Here is an 18141-nt window from a genome sequence, read left to right as displayed (position 1 = left end):
CTGCTCTACAGAGTGATATTATCATCATCTCAGTTGTGAGTTCACTTCTCATTCTTCTGTGGAGAGATTGCTGAAGATCTGCCACTGCACACTTGGTTGGATTCTCCACACCAAAATTCAGACTGAGACTTAGCTTGAGTCTGTAGCTGCAATACACTTGGAGTAGACTCTCACTGTACATTTCTATAGATATAATGTGAAATAGGGTAGATTGAGGGAAATGATGAGTGAATGAACCTAATACTACAACTTGATTTTAATCTTTCTCCTCAGTAATCTTCCAAAACCTTAAAATTAGCAATAAATCTGGTCAGCAGAAGACCTTTCCAACCACCTCCTTGGTGAATGATCAACCTGATTTGATGAGGATGGCCAGTTGGAATGGCTGAAGGAAAAAAATGTTTTGCAATGCATGGGTGACATATGAAGGACACTCTGTTATCTCTGTTCTGTGGCTTGGGCTGTTCACTTACATTTACACATCTCATAAAAGTTCCATAGTGCATGCTGGGAATCACAAATCCATGGTTTATGAAAAAATAAATCTATAGTTTATGAAAAAATAAAATCATTTGGATGGGAGGCTCCAAAAAATAGTGCAGAGATACCAAGCTCCAGATCTATCACTCAGGAAGTAGAAAGGGATTCCAGAGGTTGGTGAAATAGTCAGACTGGATTGAAATTTAAATCCAAAATGTGTTGACTTTTTATATTTTACATTAGTAGAAAAAAATAGTAGAAAGGTATTCTTACAGCTGTAGAGAAGTTTTGATCTAAAATTTTAAGCCATATTACAATATGCATGAATGTGTTCACACTAGGGAAATAATCTGTTTTGTTATGTTTAGGTTAGGTGGCTCTTCCTTGTATATATCATAGGTATGGAGTATCTTTCTTTAATTTAATGAAAAGTAGTAAAGTAAAACTGTTTAAATATGACATCAGAAAAAACCTCCTGGTTTAGATGTCCAGTTTTCTGAGAGCAAATATAGATTACATAGAAAATAAATGTGTAAAAATTTTAAAATACATTTAAATATTTTTCCATCAAGTAACTCTTCTATATGCTTACTGGATAATGTGGAGATGACAGATATTCTATAGATTAAAGATTGTGGAATTTTAAAATTCTGGCAGTGTATTTCCATAGGTATGTTTGAAAAATCTTTGAATCCTTTCAACAATTTTTCACTTCTGGTTGGAGATCAGGTATTGCAAGGTGCATATGAAAGTAAGTAATTGATTCAGAAGGGAAATCAGAGGTTAAAACTGCAATTTTCTCTAAAGGAAACCTCCCATGTTTGGAATTTTTAGTAGCTGTCTGTGTGTTATTAACAACCGTACTTAGATTTGACAGGCAAGTAATAATGTGGTTATTCATCTCAAAGACAGTGGACCAGAATACATTTCTGGCTCTATAAATGCATTTTAAAAGCTGAAAGACAAATTTCATTACAATAAAGAATGGGGATTTGGTAAATGTAATCTTTGGGTTTTTATTGGTAGATAAATCTTTCTTTTCCTACAGTTGCTGTTTGGGTTTCAGAAAGTTTAATAAATAGAGTATGTAGTCCCCTATTTATTAGTAACACTAATATTTGAAAGCTGCAAGTGCTGCATCCATTTCAGCATACATCTGTCAACCCATCCTGCACACAGTGACACTGAACACAGCCCAGTTACACCAATTTGAACCTAGTTCCACTGGAATGCATTTTCTTCCCTGGAAAAAATATTGTCCAGTCAAAGCTAAAGATAAGACAAATGATGAAACCCTGTTCCCAGTAAAATCTACAGGAGTTTGTCCATAGGTTTATGGAAGTGCCCCTGTAATGCCCCAGTGGGATATTTTAGAACATCAGACACACACTCAGGTGTATTGACTGTAGCTGTTTCCTCTCATGGCGTATTTTGTAATGTGTATTCTCCTTACATCAATTTGATCCTTATTTTTCAATAGCTAGGATTTTAAGTAATAAAAAAATTAGCTTAATAAAAAGATATAAAAGGTATGTCAGTATATTTGTCTGCATTTCCTAAACTGTCAGTCCTGTTATATGTAGAAATGGCAAATAGAAATTAAGTGTTAGTACTTAGACACTGCCAGAAATAGTATTGTAAGATTTCAGCACTTCATTTATTACTACTAAAAATGTAAAAGAAGAATGTAAAACTTTTGGTCTCTTAAGCTCTTTGTTTTCTCAAGCATTATATTTCTAGATACCCTTTTTTGATGGTGCTGAACAGGTATCTATTTTTCACCCATTAGTTTGCCTGTAATTATTCTTGTTGCTTTTAATCAGAAAAAAGACTGTCACTTATGACTTAAATATATGTTAAAAAATCCCATATAATCTCATTTCTTTCAAAGTACTACATTCTAGAAATCATTGAATGTATGAGTTAGGCTAACAATAACTGAAATAATCGTAGTTTCACCTGACAAGATTGAAAAAGTCCAGACATAAAGCAAGTGTCCCATGCTCATATAACTTATAAAATAAAGGCAATTCCTTAGGAATGTAATTTAATAATGATATAAATGGCAACATAAAGTTGTGATCTAGTGAAAGCTGTCTCCTGCATGGTTCATGGCAAAAGAATATTTCTTCTTTTACAGCTGTCATTTTAAAATTGGCATTCATAAAATATACACAGGAAAAAAACCTTGGAATTTATTCCTTACTCTCCCTAGGGAGTGCTAAGTTCTGGTTCGTTGTCATAGTCTGCATGCTATCCTTTCAGCTGAGAAGCTGTGTGATGGAGGCTTATGTTGTTTATGTGAAGTTCTGCCAGATTAAGCACATTGTTCACCCCAGTCCATGAAGGAAGTGAAGTGGAAGTCGTTCTCTGATTACAATAGGAATTGTGTGAAGTCCTAAAAGAGGTGAATACTTTATAATTCTTTGGCCTTTTATATTAAAAACCAGCAATACCGCGATCCATTTTTTGCCATACAACATGGCTTCACTTTCCACATGTGTACAGGCTCTTCAATAGTGAGGAGAAAATAAATGGATGTTTGGGAGTGAGAATGCTAAATGGCAAGGGAAGCAGGAACAAAGTCATTGCAGGCACCTGACTGTCAGGTGGGAGCCAGGCACTGCCAGAGCTGTGGCCCTGCAGAGGGTCATTAAAGAGCTTCTTTTGTTTCTGTTCACCCCAAGCTGCCAGGCCATCTGTAAATGTGACATAGCTGAAGCTGTGAGCTTTGGGCCTTCTGGACTGACTTCTCTCATTCCCATGCTTGGTCCTTTTGTCTAAAAATTCTAATTCCTTCTCCATTCAAAAAAAAAAGAAAAAAAAAAATCTGCATCCCAGAGGTTCTATTGAAGACTTCACAAAATTTACAGAATCATCTAGCCTTGCCTTCTAGAGAACATTTCTGTAAATCGTCTGAATTTTACCCTTTTTTAAACTCAAAAACAAATTACAAACACAGAATAGCTTATTAAGTTGCTGCTTCAGATTTGCACTGGGTTATGCCATGATGAAAGATTTTGTCATGTGATAACTGTTGCTCTGGTAAATCTGTTGGACTCAATCCACCTTTGAGGGGTCATATAATGGCATGAACCAACAGTAATGTTGTTAGGTTCTCTGTACTTGTCAACAAGAAGGCCAGAGAATTAATGGAATTAACTATATTTTCACTTTTAGATCTTCCTTCTGATAATGCTAGTCTGGGATATTTCCTGTGTTACTGTCTTTATTACACAGGAAAAACCCAAACAACAATTTTGGTTTATAAATCACAGTGCTTTCATGTAGTGTGACAATAAATTCTGATTCAAAGCACATTTCAAAACAGAAACAGAGTTATGGACAGCAAGAACCTTTCAGAAAATGTATCTCTTCTTCTTTTATCTCCTCACTGCAGTTGGTCTCATCCTTTGTCTGAGCAATTGCTGGTTCAGGAGCTCCCCAACCCGTAAATGAAAAAGTTAAATACAGATTGTCTGGTTTTGTCTCATGAGCAGCAATGTTTGAAAGATAAATAATAAAAATAAGAAGAAATTAGACGCTAATAATATTGGAGACAATTTTCTGAGCTTTGGTTACCCCTTCATCTACACATTATAAAACTTTGACAAACATGTGACCAACTCCACATATCTGTCTTACAGTTAAATCAAGAATTTCGAATTGAACGCCACCAATCTGCCATCTTTCACAAGTACTCAACCCTCACAGAAACTAAATTTGTATGACACAATCTCTCTTGAATCCCCCAAATCAGCTAATCTATAAGTAATACAGACAGAAGGCACAAAACACAGTTTATACCCTTTTATCCACCTGCTATCGAGTCAATGCACGTCTGTTATCTAACCTAAATTGTTGGCAGCAAAGTCAGAACGAGCTTTCTCACAGTGATTAGATGTCACTGCTGGCTCTGTCTCTAGCAGCATATGCTACTAGAATATATCTGTCCTATAAATTGGAAGACTTACTGTACCAGCTATCATTTTGTTGAATATCGGATGGATGGAGCTCTTTATTCACAAGGTCAGAATTACAAAGTGAAATACAAAAAGGATGAAAAGATTCCTAATATCTGCCTAGCCAGCAGCCCATCTCATTTTGAATTTTTCTTTACAAGTTCCCCAACATTAAGCTACTTAGAACAAGGTATAATAAACCCCACAAGGAGAACTGATCTGTCCATAAACTTTACATACTAAAATATAGTGATCTATATTATCTTGCGTAGATTTATTCAATTTTTAAATATATCTATGCCAAAAGTGTGAGTTCTGTGTATCTCTTCAAATTTTTGAACAGCAAGAACATCTTGAAATTATTACATTTACAAGCTACGTGGGTGTTTTCCAGAGTCACTTTTGCTGAGCAGTGCACAATGTTCTATCTCAAATTTTTATTGATTATTCCTCCTTCTTGTACTATGGGACAAATTGTAGTGGAACATCTGCTTTACTGTTTATAGCTTATTCATTATTCCCTCTAAGCTTTTCATCCATTACTTACCCTTAATAATTTTAAATAGCCCCCAATTTTCAAATTCTTTTGATGTAAATTTTTCTCTATAGCTTTAATTTGTTTCTTGTCTTTGATTCAATTTGGTTCTTACTATATATATTGAGTTCAGGTGTCTAGAGACATGTTCAAGCTGAAAATCTAATTTTATTTTATGTGGTGTCTTCTTAGCACTTTCATATTTGTTTCTATTATGTTATATTACACAGGAATTAATTTCTGACCACTGCTGCATCTTCAAATATTTTATTTGGCTGTCCTAAGATTTATTTTCCCTCAAATGTTTATGTTTCTTTTTCATATCAAACTTAGATGTATAGTTTAAATTATTTCTTCTACATGTAGTATAAAATATCTTATTTACTACTATAACAATCTCTGAGCCAGAAATCATTAAAAGCCTGTAAAAATGTAGGAATTGGCTGGTTCACTCATCTGCTCTTTAAAAAGGGCTGTGTTTTTCTCTATCTCATTTGCCACCATGTGCACCAAAGAATGCATAATTCCAGTTTTATATGCATTCTTTGAAAAATGGTGGCTGGGTTCTGGACACAACACAACCTCTAAATCCTCAGTAGGAACCAAAAATTGAGATTCTGATACCTTTAATTAGGCTTGCAGTCAAGTCTTTCAAGGTTCTTTCCATTAAAAGAATAACAGGTTTTGGAGTCTGGTGGCAATTTCTGAAGCATTATGGCTAATTTTTGTTGGTGCAAGGCAAGTTCTTGATAGAAGACCAACTCACCACGAGTGCCAATTAATCTTTATCACTGTCCTAGAGCAGGAGAGAAAGGCAATTCTGGTACCAGAGAAGCTAAATAGCCCTCTGTTGATGAATGTCTGTTTTCATCTACCTTATAAAAGTCCAGGATATACAAAGTCCTAATTTAAATCACTGCAGTAGAAGGTATAAAGTTTGGTAGCATAAACCCAGTATTTGTTTTCCATTGTGCAGGTGCATTACTACAATGCAGTTGAGTGAAGACAAAAGAAAGGAGTTGGAGTGTGATATTAAAATTATTCATCCTACTGGCTGCAGGTATTTCTCCCAAAATAATTAAAAGGCAAGTTAAAATAACAGGAAATTCCTGATATGTTATACTCAATCTGAAAATAACATTGTTTCTATTACTACAACTGCTTCATGTTCATTATTAATATAAAATCACAAAGAAAAAATAAAAGAAGAAAAAATACAAACACACACACACACAAAGACAATAGTTTTAAACTTAATTCCAGAATAGAAAATGCATCAATTCTTGGGTAAGCAGTCTTCCCAAACACCTATCTATGTCCAAAATATCCAAATTCTATGTCCAAATCCTAGAGGTATTCCTTTTCTCATCTGAGAAACTCACCACTGGACGTAGTCCAGCAGATTACTTTATAACATCACTCTCATGTTTCAATAACAACCAAGAGGAGAAGCTTCCCTTTCTTTTTCATGTAGTCATTTGTTAGACATTTCCTCTAGTGATAGGGAATCTGGGATCATTTCTTTCCAAGGGAACATGCTACTCATAAGACTATAGATTTTTTTCCAGTGTGCCTCTTATTGAGTGCCAAAAATTCCTGGACTGCTTGCAGAAACTATATCAGCTTTTGTTGTGTTCAAAAATATCTTCAACCTTTCTGCATTTTAGGGACTGATGCAAAGATTTTTGAAATGCACTCATAAATCTTCCAATGATTTCTATGACCTTTTGACCACTTTCTTGAAATAGTTTGAGAGGAGAATTAATCTGTGATCAAATAGATAAAATCCTAAAGGTTTCTGAAGCTGCAGACTACTGTCTAAAACAAGAATGCATTCTTCACTGAATTCAGTGGAGAATCCAGAATAAAACCTGAGTTAATGAATGAAGACTGAGACCTGCATAGGGTGCTAGTACTGAATCTTTTGTCATTACTTGATTTTACTTTATTTTCCCTTCTCTGGTTTTGAAGTATTGAAGTCACAAATTATAGCATCTGTTTTTAATCAAGAGTAATTTTTACTATTTCCCAGCTCCTGGCTACTTTAACTGTTGTCCTTGCATGAGAATAAGGGTAAGAAAGGATAAAATTCTTGAGAACCACTGTAAATAATATGTCAGAATCATAGCCACTCATCTGAGAATTGCAAATCTCTTGATCTTCCTCTCCTCTTATTTGTATTAAACTCACACTCATAAGATTTTAATTCCTTCATTAATCCTTCTTTCGAAAGGAATTTTTCAAATTTTCTTTGCCATGAACAAATAATATCACCCATTTGCCCTATCCTCTGCTACCTTTGCTTAACACCCAGAATCATCAATACACAAATCAATAGCTAATATATTGAATTGTTGGGAAAAGCAGAAGCTTAGCAACATAAGCCATGACAAGGTCATTCTCTCCGTCTCAGGTAGCAAACATACACAAACAGTGGCCAGCACTGAGGACAAGGAGCACCTTTGGAGGCTGCCAGGCTGCTGTGGTGCGTGGCCACAGTGTACAGTCAACACACAGAGCGCAGAGTGCAGGATAAACACACACACGTGATGGTGCAGACACCCATCCCAGCCTGGGCTTTGCCACTGCGCCCCTTCACTGCTTATGAGAGCTTGACTTTACAGATGATAAAATGCAAAGTGTTTTCTCTAACAATATTTGATCTTAATGCTTCTTTTTAGATATGTCTTGAGCTGGAAAATGTGATTTTCTGGAAGCAGCACAATTACAGAGATATGCAGGTTTGGGTCTTCAAAACCACTTCTCAGCTTTTTACTTGCTTTACAGGAACCTTTTTTACTGGTATGATGAGACTCTTGGTTTTTCAAAGAAACTTGGATGGACATTAGGTACCCTAGGCAAAAAGCAGTTCATCCCTTTGCCAGGAGCAAATACTTCCAGCAGAAAAAGACTTGAAGCCACAGATGAACTTCTCTGTGAGCACTTCCAAAATTGTGTTTTTATTAATGTCTTTCATCTCAACTGACAGGACAATTAATCATAATTATAAAGATAACCTGAGTTCGTGAAGCTTGCTCTGAAATAGAGTAGTGAAATTAATTTCTAGATGGCCTTTGTATATACAGCAGGGTTTTCAACACTTGTGGGAGAAAATGCCTCCACTGAACACAAACATTGAAATTACACACTCTTCTTTTCTCTGGCTAAAAAAAGAAATTTGACCAAATAAACAAAATACAGGTCAGATTTTCAGCTGCATAATTTTGAGAATGCCAGCAGTAAATGACTGTGCTGAAGAGCTATATAAATATGCATATGTCATGGCAGCATGTACATCTTTCTAGAATTTTTATCAAATACTTACTATACTATACAACAGATATAAGGAGGTTTTTATCAGAATAGATTTTAGAGAGCAGAAACATCTCTGTGTGCATAGGATTCACCTGCTACTGGCTTTGTATCCAGGGCAGAATGTCATAAAAGCTGCTCATTAACACTGAGCTTTTTCAGGTCCCAGAACTGGGACTGCAGCCTTCACAGATGCTCTGCTCAAGGCAGGTTCTCTTTATGATAAATGCAGAGAAACATGCATTTTTAAGGTGTAATTCATCTGGCTTGTTTAAAGCAGTCACTTTAAGATGTGATGAATCATACCTTAGACTCCATTGGCAGTACTAATGAAAATTCCTTAGCTGTAAAGGATGTCTATGGTGACTGACTGAGACAAATTGAGCCCAAGATGCTTAATATGGTGTAATCATTATGGTTTCCATTAGCAATTTTGCAAAGCCTTGCTGTATACATATGGGCAATTATATTTTTTGAGAATTAAGGCACCTAAAATTAATAGGCTTTCTCAAAATCTGGGAACCTTGACTTTCCAGTGAAGGATAGGCAGGCATCAGAATGAAAGCAGGTGTCTTTTGGTAATATTGGTTTTAATTTCTCTGTGTGTCAGCTGTTACATATATAAATTGTGAATTATAATATTAATCTTATTATAACCTGGTTTGTCTTTATTCATTCAGATTTATAAAGTCCTTGCTAAATGCAAAAGGATGCAAATGCCAAGCATTATTAGCTGTGTTATTCCTCTTTATTGCTGTCACCTACTTATATGTATTTTCAATTCAGTTTAAATTTTCACCCCTAGGTCATATTCCCTTTCTAACTACATTAGATATTTAACTGTCCATCACTGTGCCTTGAGCCCTCTGAATTTTCACATGAGTACATTTGTGATTCAGAGCATATCCCACAATGCCCTTTTCCACCCTATATTGAATGTGCTTTCCATATGCTATTAAAGATTCAGCATCACAAGCTATCATTTTATTAATTTTAAGACACTTTTTTTATCAACAGATGAACAATCACGATGATTAAAAATGCTTCTCCTCTCAAGGGCTTGTACAGTATTTTGCATTCTCTGGCATGTTGATTAGTTATGTTGATTGAAAATGAGTGAAAAACAGAGACAACTTATTAGCCAGTTTAGTTAGCTGCTACTTACATTAATGAAAACGTCTGGATGCATGCCCATTAAGGGTGCTCGGGAGATCAGAGGTTGAGAAGTGATTCCTTTGCTTCTCCCTGCTGACAGCTTGGGAAGGATCATGCCCAGGGATGGCTGTTGGGGCATGCACAGCCTGCAGAGGGAAACGCTGCTGCTCTGGAGCCCAGTGCAAGGCAGAGCAGGGCAGCCAGGCTGGTGGGTGTCTGCAGGCACCCTCTGTATGCTGGCACTGCAGGTGCTGCTTTGGCAGTGGAAATATTTATCAGCAGAGACAGAAGCAGCAGCTCCTCTCCTGCCACTGCTAACAATACAAGGCTTGCTTTCCTTGCCACAGAGGCAACGATGGAAGTAAGGGAGGGCATGGAGCTGGCTTTCTGAAGGGGAGCTTTGGGCTTTTTCTTCCCAATTTATTTCACAATGGGGCCAACTCAGAGTGCCTTTAAGGAAGCAAAGTAATTCCTTACATATATGTATTCCATTTCAGCTGATGGCAGGGAGCTTTGCTCTGATCACAAGCCCCTCTCTCCCAGCTGTGCTCAGCTTGGAGGATGCACTGGTGGCCCATGGTGGGGGAGGCAGGGAGAGGGCACAGGAAATGCTGCCAAGGTTCTTCAACGTTTGGAATCTCAAGGATAAAAGCAGTAAAGTGATTTGCCCAAGGTGATGCAGTAAGTGCCAGGAACTGAATCCAGATCCTCTGAGTCACAGCCCAATGCCTTAATCAGCTGACCATGTTTCCAAGCATTTGGCTTTACAAAATCATTTGGCCTGATTTACTGGCAAAGTCATACGATAGTGAATTTTCCCACTACAAAAAGTCAATGACCTGAAAAAAAAAAAAAAAAAAAAAGAAGGCATAGCTTTTCTTTTTTTTTTTTCCCCTATTAACTGGAAATGTATCATACCTGAGCAATACTGTAAAATAAATGCTGAAAAAAAAGGAAGACAATAGAAACCAGGAAATCAGGCTTACTGGTAATTTGTTATAAGGAATTGTGCATAGAATAAAAATCAAGTATCTTACCATCAAAAAAAACACATTTGTTACTTGCTTTCTGCTGCTTGGATAATGAGAAACGGTTAAGAAAGAGTTGAGTTTGGAGGACTTTGCCCATGATTTTTAAACCACTGATTCTCCACTTTGTTTCTCCATTTTCTTTCATTCTTTCTGAGCAAATAAACCAGATTTGATCCTGACCTTGCTCTAAATCTGGAATCTACCAGAATTTCTGAGGTGTTTAATCATATGTACTCTGTAATGTCCATGTACCATGCTATTTTATTTTTTTCCTATTCATTTACATTTAGATTTTTTTTAATACATATGTATATTAAATATGAAATTCTTCCACTCTTGTGGATTTTGGCCAGGTACAGAAATGTTGCCCCTTTCTGATACTTAGAGTTAATGCTGGCTTACTGAACAAGTCAGTGCATATCTGTGGGTTTAAACACAGATCTGCTGAATTAGCATTGGAAAATTCAAATAGTTTCCATTTGTTTCTACTTGCTGTCCCAGTAGGAAAATGGATATTGTACTGCAACTGTGAAAAGCAGGATGAACTATGCTATTCAGTGGCTAAACTGAGGAGAGGTACTCAGTACATAGTTTTCCTTCACAACCCAGTTCCAAGCCTTGTTTTTACAGCATAACAGCCCAAAAGTTGCATCAAAGAGATTCTTCTAGAGGGGCACTATATCAAAGACTTCTGCCCTGCAGGTTTTATCCCTTATGAATGGTGGTGGTGATCTCCAGAGAACAGCTGCTGCCTGGAGAGGAATCTTTGGGGAGAATTTCAGGGATTTCTTGCCTTTTTTTAAAATATTTTTTCCTTTTTCCCTCTTTTTTTAATTTTTTTTCCTTTTTTGCATTTTTTTTTTTTTTTGCATTTTTGCCATTTCCCTTCAGATTTTTGGGAAGAATTTCAGGAATTTTTTTTTCCTTTTATTTTTGTATTTTTTTTCCTTTTCCCCCCTTTTTTGGATTTTTTTCTTTATTCCACCTTTCCCTTGGGATTTTTGGTATGCACGACACTGGTGTACAGCACAGTTGCATTGCAGTTTTAATCATTGAACTTCATATTCTTTTCAGCAGGGGAGAAAATTTCTATCATGACATTCATAGGCATCTTTTGGGATATTTTTGTCTGCCATTCTTTACTTAGATTGATGGACAGGAAGTAGCACATAGGAAAACTGAGGAAAAAAAAGACCCCTCTATTGTGGTATTCTGTTGAGAAGTCACCAGTATATAAAAACAGCACATGTCCACCAGCTCATAACATGGATTATTTCATTGTCTCACCTGCTCATTGTATTTAGTGAAACATCCACTATGCAAAGTGTTTAAGTCTGTAAGTGTAGTGTCCTTGTGCTCAGACAGCATTCACCTTCTGAGATCCTGCTAAAATCCTCATCCAGGGAGAGAAAACACAAACAGCAGCAACCCAGAATGTAGAAGCGGAGTGAGTAATTGTCTCCTTAGCCGTGGCTAAGGTGGTTGATACAGCTCCTGGAGAAGAAGATAGCTAAGCATCAACTAGACAAATTAAATTTTCTTTGTCTCTTTTAAGAAGGAAGCTTTGCCAACAGGCAACTATCAGGCCAGATGATTAACAATAAATAACCCTGCTTTTTCAAGTAAGCTTTCACATATTGAACCTCTTATGCACAGAGTACCCTAAAATCCTAATGGAAATACTTCATCTGTCTGTTGGCGGTTAAAGGAAAGTTCACAGGATTTTCAGATTTAGAAAAAACCCAATGTGATGGGAGAGTTTTATGATTTAGATGTATACACAAATCCCTAAACTGAGCTAGAAAAAGCTTTGGATAATTTTGAACATACCTAATATGATCAGGGGGAGCAGAATGACAAGATGCTCTATTTCAGATATGAGAATGCCTTTTTTTTATTAGATTTTGAGTGATTAAAAGTCCAGTATAATAAAACACTATGAAATGAAGGATAAAGCAAGCTGGAGGTACTTTGAGTAAAAAGAGCTTCAGATCCAACTCTGATAGAAGAGAATGAAATAATAACCCTGTGTCATCTGCCTGTATCAAACCAGGATTTTCTGTAGGTTTAAAAAAACTGAGAGGAAAAATATTCAGGAAGATCTTTATACTTTTATTGTCTTGCACTGCATGGCAGCACACAAGAGAATACAAAGAGAAGTGGGCCAAAAGCCATGTTCATGTAATCCTGAGTTAACAGGCAGTAGATCAAATTTATACCTGAAAAATATGCTTCTCTGATAACAGTAAAAAAGTGTGTTGTAAATTAGCATGAATATTAAGCATGGTAAGATAAAAACACATCTCATTTCTGAGTACAAAAATATCATTGTCTAATTTCCTCCGAAATGTGTCATAGACGTGCCTTTTATTCAGCATTTTGAAATAAAAAATGGATAATATTACACTTCTCAATAGTATAGTTATGCAATTCAATGGGGGATGAAATGTCATGATTTAATAAATAGGATAAAGATTAGTAAAATAATCTAATCACTGTTCTCTCTTTTTTCAGTCATCACTGGGGATGGAAAAGAGCAGGAGAGGAAGATTAATTTGAGGCTTTATACAGATATGGGTCAGTAGTCCACAGCTTTCCTGGTTTTTGCAAGTGCTACCATGCTTCAGCACAGAGAAGTTCACTGATAATGAGGCAGTGATTGGAAATGAACCATTCCCTTCCCAGAGCAAGCAGCAGTGGGAATGTTTGTCTCCTTGCACCCAGACACGGCCAGGTCTGCTCTGCTCCCAAGGAGAGCAGAGGGTGCTTCTGCAGTGCCTGCAAACAGGTATTTTGAGTCAAATTTTTGTCCTGGATGCTCTGCCTGCATTTAGCCTTATTTAGAACTAGCTTTGAGATGATCTGTACAGTCTTGTGCTGCATGGGCTCCTAGTAGGTCTGGATGGTCTGTCCTCCCTGTCCCATGTTGCTCCACAGCCATTTCACACAGCCACAGTCAGACAGAGAGGAAGAAGCCTGATCTTGGACTCATTTCAAGCTCTCAGACATTTCCTAGGTGTCTGCTTACATGCATTTAAGTCCTGCTTTGGAGCTACAGCCCTCCCATTGACCCCCACCTTCTTGGAGGTCCATACTTTAGTAAGAACAAGCTGTGGTGAGTGGGGCTGTGCAAGGCTCTGTCTCACTGTGCATTTTCTCAGAGGAACATGTTGTCTGAATGCCTACACCCCTATTCCAGGCACTAGGCATGTTGGATTAATTACAGGCATATGATGGCGCCCAGATGAGTCAGTGATTTCAGCAGCCACATACAATCCCTTCTGCTTTCCTGCAGTGGGCAGGCAGAGCCTGGATCTGATCTCCCAGCAGTTTTGGCCTGCCCTGTGCTATACCTGTCTCCCCCATTAGCTCCATGTGGAGAGTCAGATACACAAACTACCAGAGTGCTCCCACATGAACTGTTGTTAACAGACAGCATTTTTCCTGCCTAAAAATTATGCCTGTAGCTGGTCTCTTCACACTTCTCCCCACACACACATTTTGAGGTTTTCATCAGTTATTCACTCTGCAGCCTCAGGTTGCCATCAAGTCTGAAAGTCACTGCACAGTCTAGGTGCTTGTGAATTTATCATGTTACCTTTTTAGCCTCTGGCCTAAAGATTAAAAGCTCCTTCTGGGTTCACTTCAGTCCTAACAATGTAGCTGCATGATACATTTCTGTTCTGTCTCTGTCAGCAGTGATGACAGGGACTTACGAGGGCAGGGTGCTGAGTCATAAAATACATCTAGAGCAAATTCAGCTCTTAGGAGAAAAACTAGGCTGGGCATAGAAAAATTGTTCTGTTCAAAATTTGGGTAAAAAGTCACTGTCATCATAAATTCCCCAAAGTTAGGGTAGAGATGGTTTTTTAGAAAGTAATAGCTGCAACTGAGCTGCAGGCACTCCAGACCTCTCTGGGTACAATTTTGGTGGGAGATCAAAAGAGCTGCATTATTTATTCATAGTAAGTGTTATTCCTTAGCATTCATCACAACCAGACCCAGGTGTATGCAAAGCAAGCCACCTGTTTTTCCTGTCTAATATGCCATGCTTATAAATCACTTACTGAAAAAAAAAAATAATGGTGCTAATTGCTATAACAGCCTGACCTGTGCTGCACTTCCTGGACAGAATCTGTGGCCCTGTGAGGTGTCAACCAAGGAAGGAGAATGCTGTGACAGAAAAGCCAGAGGCAGCAAGTTATGAAGCAATTTGGAGAGAGAGCAGGCAAAAGGAAAGGTAAAAAAGGCTATGGCTCTGCTGGTGCCATTGCCTGCAGCAGTGGGTTGGAAACCCAGGTCATCCCCTGCTGTCAGTGAGAAAGAAAGGAAAGTTTCCACTAAGACACGAGGGAGGATAAAGCAGCAGTAACTGACCACAATTTTTGGGGTTTGCCATCCCCATTCTCCACTCCCCCATCAATTTCCCTCTGACTGTCCAATCTTGGCCAGGAAGCCAAGCAATGCTCCTGCCCTCCATCTCCAAGGTGGCAAAATTCAGTTTAGCCCACACTGCTTGAGAGCCTTCAGGCAACTCTGACGTTCATTCATGTGATGTTTAAAAGCCTGAACAATCATCTGACACTGTCAGAGCAAGTGCAGATGAGTTGACTCCCTGAGGCAACCCAAACAATGTTTGCTGAGTCTCAAAAGCTGTTTACCATGAAAACATAGAACTGCTCCATGGAAATCTGGTGCTGTGCCTTACATCACATGAGAACTATGTCAGTGTTGCTGCTTTTTGCCCTGTTTAATCCGTGGCACTTATAAATCATTTACTGAATAAAGGTTCCTAGATGGAACAACTGTGATGTTTGTAATATCAGCAAAGATCTCTACTGAACTGCCTGGGCAGAATCCATGGTCCATTGAGGTATGCAACTAAAGAAAGGTGCATGCTGCCATAGAAGTCAACAATATGTATGAATGATTTATCTGCCTTTCATATACTGGGGTTTAAAAAGCTTGAAACTAATTTATATAAAGCTCAGAAAACCTTTGTGCTATCAGGAACAGTTGGTGGGAATGTTTGGATCGATGCTAGATGAGCTGTTGACTTTAGTAAAATTATTGATGAGATTTTCTCCATGTGAAGTTTGGGATTAAAATCAAACTGTGCAAGTTTTGCATTAAATATTGATGTTCTGGGCCTCACATGGCAAAGTTGGAAGAGAAGAATAAATTAAGGTCCTTGACTTTTCACCATCTCCACTCCAGCCTAACTCACAGATGCTGCAGGCTTTATGTTTTGGGAACTTTACTCCTCTTTCTTCCTCAGTTTGTATAAGGGACCTGCATCTGGCCTTCATCCCACCCTGATACTCTGTGTAGCCATTAGAAACCCTGGGAAGGGAAGGAATTGTGTTTCTCCTCTGTGTAATCAGTGAATTTTGGGAGATGTGATGTTTCCTGCATTCCCTCCTGCAGAGCAGGCCCTTCAAACAGGAGTGAGCTGAGGCACAGCTGAGCTGTGCAGTATCTATTTAATAACAGCTCTGCAAGGGCGTCTTTCTCTGGGGTTCACCCAAGGGGTGGTGTTCCCGAGGATGCCAATTGCATATGTCACTATTCTGCTGGTTTCAAGCACCTGGGTTTTCAGAGAAACCTCAAAGAATGCAAATCTTCCTTTTCAGATGAGTCATCCCAGAGGATTGCCCATGGTGGGCAGGGAGAAGGAGATCCTGCAAACATGTCAGGAAGGACTGCAAAGGCTCTCTCCACCTGGAGGGCAGTGACACCTCAGCATGTTTGAGGGGCTCACATCAGCTGTGGCACAGACCTGTTTGCTTCAGAAGGGATGATCCGTGAGCCCAGCCCTTGGCTGAACTGTTGGCTGTGAAGTTTAGAAAAGACTGGATGTGAAGTCCTGCACTTCCCTGCACAGACTGGGGAATTCTTTAGTGATCCAGTCCTGTGTAATCCCCTTCTGTTTTCCTTGTGAGTCTTCAGCCTAAAACAATAAAGCGGTTTCCAACAATAAGGGGGTTTTCAGCTCTCTGAACTTAGTCATTTCCTATTACTCAAAAGAAGAAAATGTAAAAAAGTTCCAATTTAGAAAGTCTTTGGCTGGTGGTCCAGGCAACATTTATGCATCTGTTTTCACAAAGTTCTAAACTTTAGAACAGCAGGGGTGTTGTCTCTCTGTGAAAATAACATGATATTTTAGAAAAATTGTTTGAACTGGATAGAAAATAACTTTAAACATCACATAATTTGCAGTGGACATTTGTGTTTCCATGGCAACAGAGAATGCTGTCCTCATTTTATTTTGTCTTGCACGATATTATAGGAAAGCCTTTTGAACAGCTTCAGTCCTTGGCTTATTGTTACAAATTACCCAAATGTGCAAGAATCCTGTTTCGGAGGCTATAAGGACTGAAATTTTGGGTATTAAACGTGTGTGTAACTAAGAATTTTTATTAATACTGTGACTTATTTTAACTTCAATTTATCTGTGTCTCAGTGTTGAAAACTTCAGTTAAAGAATAAACTTTCAAAATTGAGAAATAGAAGTGATATTTATCATAGGATACATATACCAAATATGTGTAGATCTTACTGACATATAAATTGTCTCAATTTTGCTGGAGAAGAGATTCTTGTTAATTGGACTTACACATAAGTGCAAAAGTTCTTGTGGAAAATTCTTCAGGCTTTTTATCATGATGGATTTTTAGGAAACATCTTTTTCCCCATAGTTTCAATATACTGCTTCATGATCAGTTTTATTCAATGTTCTTCACGTTACTTTATAACATTATTTTATTAAATACCTAGTAGTGCTGTGTTACAGTGTTTGGCTCAGGACGCTGTCTTGCCCTGATCTGAATACCCATTTCAAGTGAAACAAAACCATCTTTTGAGAATGTCATGTAATCATAAGATCATTTAGGCTGGAAAGAGTTTCAGGAGGCCATCTGGGCCAACTGGCCTGTCCAAGCAGGAAAAACTTTACTTTTTCAAGTTCACAAGGTTTCTTGTGAACATTTCCAGCTGAGTTTTGCACACCTCTATCCCTGAATGCCATGCAGCATTTCCAACAATGAATATCCTCTTACAGCTTGGAGAATAATTATTCTTCTTGCCTGTTTGCCTTTCGTTACACTAGCATCCAATGTGGTCATGCATTTTTGAAGGCAATTGCGGAGATTGGTGAGAAATATGCATTTAAACAACCTCTGCACTACTGAAATCAGATGCCATTTTGAACACCTTTTGCATCTTTTACACTGAGTCCTTCAGATAACGTTCTCTTTCACTGCAAGAAAAGGCAACATTGCATATCATTCCTACAAGTCCCTCTTTATCAACTTCTTTGTCTGGAATGAGTCTAAGAACAAGGAATTCTCTATTTTCAGCAATATTTTTTGGACATCTTAGAACTTAATTAATGTCTCAGCTTATCCTGCTTCTACCTTGATTTCCTTTGGTTCGCTTCTGTAAATCAGCATGCTCCTCCTTCCTACCAAAATTATGAAGCAAAACTAAGCATTTTGTAGTTGAATGCTTTTAGATACCTGCTGTTCAGAAAATGTCTTGTTAGGGATACTAATTATTAATTAAAGGTTCTGGAAAAAAATAACACTCTTTCATTTGAGAGTTTTTTTCCTATACTATACTACTTTTAAAATCTTACCCCAGATAGAGTTCTGTAAACTTCAGGCAA

This window comes from Melozone crissalis, unplaced genomic scaffold (assembly GCF_028551555.1).
Source record: "Melozone crissalis strain CALT ecotype California unplaced genomic scaffold, PUWL_Pcris_2 ptg000016l_1, whole genome shotgun sequence".
NCBI classification, from domain to species: Eukaryota; Metazoa; Chordata; class Aves; order Passeriformes; family Passerellidae; genus Melozone; species Melozone crissalis.
Note: the sequence above shows the minus strand (reverse complement) of the source record.